Source organism: Poecilia reticulata, chromosome 8, assembly GCF_904066995.2.
Source record: "Poecilia reticulata chromosome 8, P_reticulata-male-v2, whole genome shotgun sequence".
Taxonomy (NCBI): Eukaryota; Metazoa; Chordata; class Actinopteri; order Cyprinodontiformes; family Poeciliidae; genus Poecilia; species Poecilia reticulata.
In genome coordinates this window covers 16,114,533-16,118,749 of record NC_088837.1, presented here as the reverse complement: position 1 = coordinate 16,118,749, position 4,217 = coordinate 16,114,533, and the positions used below count along the sequence as shown (strand labels likewise).

The following is a 4,217-nucleotide window of genomic DNA, read 5'->3' as shown; positions in this document are numbered from 1 at the left end:
ATAACGACTGGCAGCCTTCGGTGTAACCAGGGATTTGTAGTGAACAGTTTTTATCAAGACAGAAGACTAACGTTCATATACTTTATAAGTAAGTATGATTAGAAACATATTGCTTTACGGAAAAACTATACTGGTAGCCATAAGGATAATGCTGCACCGTCATGTAGCCTAGCATGTATGGAAAAAAACTGGTTAGCATCTCGTCTTTTGTACGTTTTGTTGGAGTTCGTTCATTTTGTTTCTATGCTCCACCAGGTCCGTTAACCAGTTTCAGGACCCAATCAGAACCCCTGAGTGCAAATTACCTTGAGAAATAATGAGATTTGGTTGTATACATTAATGTTTCCATCATGTATGTTTTCAGATGCAGACCGTCCTGCAGGCCTCTGGTCTCAGTGTTTCCCTTCAGACTACCAGTGGGCTCACAGCTTCAGGATGACCAGAGACCTTCACCTTTCTGGAGCAGGAACACCCGGCCAATCTTATAGCATTGATATGCAAGAACCGTCTGTACTTTACCGTTTTGAATAAACAAAATGTTTGATTATTATGAAATCTGTGTTCCTTCTAATCTGTGAAGTTCTAATTTAATCAAATCTCATGTTTTCACGTCCCAGAGACAATAAAATGGATTGTTTGTTTGTGGCTTAAAATAAACGAAACAATCTTAATAGAACAAAGCTACAAAAATAGAATACAGATTGAAAGTTTTCTACCTTTTTTTATTTTTTGGTTTCATTGCACTGAAGATTCTTCAACATGAAGCTAAACAGTGAGTGGAGTACCTTGTATGTATGACAACGTAGAAATGAACAAACATGACATATTGAGTTCTTAAAAGCAAATATAACAGTTATTTTACACAGCTTGGTTTATTGAATAACGATTGTGTTCATTTATGGACGCCTTCAATTGGAAATCTGCAATCTGAAGTGTCAGTGAAATAGTTTAACCAGTCAGTCCTCAGGTCGTCTGCCCTGCATGTTCCAGGTGTTTCCTTCTGTCACACCTGGCCTCAGTAAATGTCTGATGGATGAGCTAATGCTAACGTTTGTATCAGGTGCTCTGGAACAAACACTTTAAAATGTAAAATGTTAATGTCCTGTATAACAGAGTGATATAGACAAATGTTTTCATCTCACTGTCATTTTCACTTTATAGCTGAAGTTCATCACATTTCTGGATGTTCTGTGTTTCAGTTAAATTGAAGTTAGCAGGTTTTTAATCAGGGCCACAACACCCTGTGTGTGTTGGGTTTAAGAAAAGAGGCTGCTCTGTTTGAGCACCAGCATTCATTTTTCCTCTGATGTTTGGGTGAACTCTTCTCTGTGGAGGTCGGCCGTCTCTCTGCTGCTTCCTGTAGGAGATCCATCAGGAGTTCTGGTGCTGCTCACAGTGCAGACGGTTCTCCTCACTGTTCGCCGTATCAGCCCTGGTCCCTTTCAGCCAGAACCTCCACAGTCATTCTGTTCCTTCACCCTTGAATAAACATAACAGAATATGTTCTGGGTTTTATGATTCGTTTGTTAATTGAAACAATGTTTAATATCAAGATTAATTTATTTCCTTAACAGTTCCTTCTCCTGTTCCCTCAGAAGGGCAGAGTTTAGGAGTGACTAATTACATTTACTGAAATATAGTTGAGTAACTTTTTGAAACTCAAATGAACTTTTAGGAATACTCTTACTATGCTGAACTTTTTACTTTTACTCAAGTCATTTTGTTATGAAGCATCACTATTATGTAAACACATTTTTCATTTTGTTTGTAAAATACCAAAATTTCCACTGAACTTAATATTTTGGGCCCTCTAATTGTGTAATTTTTTTTAGATATGAAATAATTGATAACTTGATCGGTTATTCAGTACTTGTACACACTTTTTACCAAATGCTCCTGTACTCTTGTGTAATTTCTTATCCGGCTACTTTTTACTTTGAGTAAAAACATGTTGAAGTGCTACTGTTATTCCTGGAGTATAAAATGTGGGTCCTCTGTCCACCTCTAAGGAACAGTAACCAAATGTTGAGGCACATGTTGACCAAAAACAGGCAAACTAAGGTGGGCAAGTTATACATCCACAAAGAACTACTTAAATTAATAGTCATATTTACTTTATATGCATGTGGGCCACACTTGGCACACCTCAGGGATGTAACCAAAAGAGGCAAAGATTGTAGCACGAGTTCAGCTTTTATCCATTCTCCGTTTTGTACCCTCACTAAAGGTCACTGTATTCAGGTTGTCTGTTTACAAAGGTAAAAAAAACAAGGCGATCGACTCTAAACCTCTCCTACCTTTTTAATGTCATTTAATCAACCTGTTGGGCCATTAATTTGAACACGTTTTGTTGATTTTATCCTTAATAAGATGTATTGGATCAGAGGACGTGCTGGTCTCGACATCCTGGAGGCGTTCAGTTTGTCACCTACTGCTGAGATGAACTCAAAACCTCCCGCGATCGTAATTGAGCCCTATTGATTAAATATGACTGTAGTTGGAAAACAAACATCAGCGTTAGTAGCTTACCGTGCAACGTCTGGGCAACAGGAGGATCCTGGACGGCCAGCAGCGGTGCATGTCTGAAAGATGGCCTCCGATGCAAATCTCCAAGGCTTGCCACTCATTCTTTCAGCTCGATGCTCCGTAGAGCTGCCTCTGGATATTGCAGTTCACGTACGATGTACAGTAAAGTTGCTCCTTATAGTTGGATCACAGCTGGTAGCTACGAAGGTGTCCCGAACCTTCAATCGTAAGCCAACTTCAGCGGCCGCTTCGTTCAAACTATAAAAACTCCCGACGGTGAAGCTCTGAGTCCATGAGAGCCGCCAACTGAAACACGTTTTGTCTGAGCGGCCACTCGAAAACTAAAGTCAGGAGTAATAACACTATTTTCTAATAAAGTTAATGAGCTTCAGCTTATTGATAACCCGTTAGTAGGTCGCCATCTTTCTTGAAGCAAAGTCAGGTGACGCTAACCAACCAATTGGGGAAGTTGTAGCCTGATGACGTGCCTCTCCTCATTTGCATTTATTTTTTTCCTTAATTTTTGCGGGGAAATAGAATGTGATAAATAAGAAAATAAGGACATACTAAATGAATAAGGGAAATTGGAAAATGTTAAAAGTAAAGATTTTTCAAACAAATGTTGAATGAACATTTGATGAACATTGTGATCACTGTTATGTGTAGAGCGTTATGGGGTTCCCCTATCTGACTCTGCTGACTTCCACTCACATGTGATGGACCTGTCATGTGGGCGAAGGGATCAGGGGAGCGGGATCTGACAGAACACGGGAAGAGCGGAGAGTTCAGTGTGTGTTAGCAGTGAAGCTATTCAGTTGAGTGTAACAATTTGTTAGAGGCGCAGCTGCAGGCTAAGGAATAGCAGCTCGCTCTTATTTCTAATAATAATCCTGTTGGCGGTACTTCATCTGCGGTGTGTTGGCGGCATTACAGTATTTAACACTTTAAAAGGTAATTACAGGATTGAAAAGGTACATTTCCAGTAAAATACTGGTATCTACAGACGCCAGCTTTTTTTAAAATTATTTTTAATTTTTTTTACCGTTTTTCTGAAAGAACGGTGAAAAAAAAAAAAAAAAACTGGCGTCTGTAGGTACCAACATTTTTTTTATCGTTCTTTCAGAAAAACGGTAATCTACTGGCAGCTACAGACGCCAGTATTTTACCGTTCTTTTAAAAAACGGTAAACTACATGGCAGCTAGACGCCAGAAGTTTACCGTTATTTCACGGTATCCGTACCGTACTTGCATTGACGGTAATCTGCTGTCAGGATTAATTACGGTACAGCTACTGTGCATTTACAGTAAACTTCTGGCTTCTATAGCTGCCAATATGTTACTGTAAATTTACAGGATTATTTCTTAGAGTGTGGTATTCGGACCGGGAACCAAGCTGATTGTCACAGGTAAGGATTTGATTTAATTACTTTTAAATAAGACTTTTTTCACGTTTATATTTCTTTTTTTTTGTGTGTGTGTACATTTGTACACAAAAATAAAAAGTTTTAAAAAAGCCATTTTCAAGTTCTTATCACATTTGTGTTTTCCTCTCACAAAAATATCAAGTTATGCCACAGGCTAAGTGGTTTCAAAAGTTAATTATCAAAATCAAAATCTGTTAAATATTTTGGTTTTGTACAGGATCTCATCTTCCTGCTGTGCCAAAGACATTTGTACTCACTTTTGAGCCA

The 4,217-nt window shown here is 38.6% G+C and overlaps 2 long non-coding RNA genes across 2 annotated transcripts; one reads left to right on the top strand and one right to left on the bottom strand.

The window, feature by feature from the left end:
• Window positions 1-555, top strand: LOC145552569 (uncharacterized). The gene is made up of 2 exons (XR_014088657.1): window positions 1-88; window positions 365-555. It is a non-coding gene; the product is annotated as an uncharacterized LOC145552569 (long non-coding RNA).
• Window positions 556-853: 298 nt separating this feature from the next.
• Window positions 854-3,535, bottom strand: LOC145552570 (uncharacterized). Its single transcript, XR_014088658.1, has 2 exons — window positions 2,530-3,535; window positions 854-1,479 (listed from the first exon to the last, which is right to left on the bottom strand). It is a non-coding gene; the product is annotated as an uncharacterized LOC145552570 (long non-coding RNA).
• Between the last annotated feature and the right edge of the window lie 682 nt (window positions 3,536-4,217).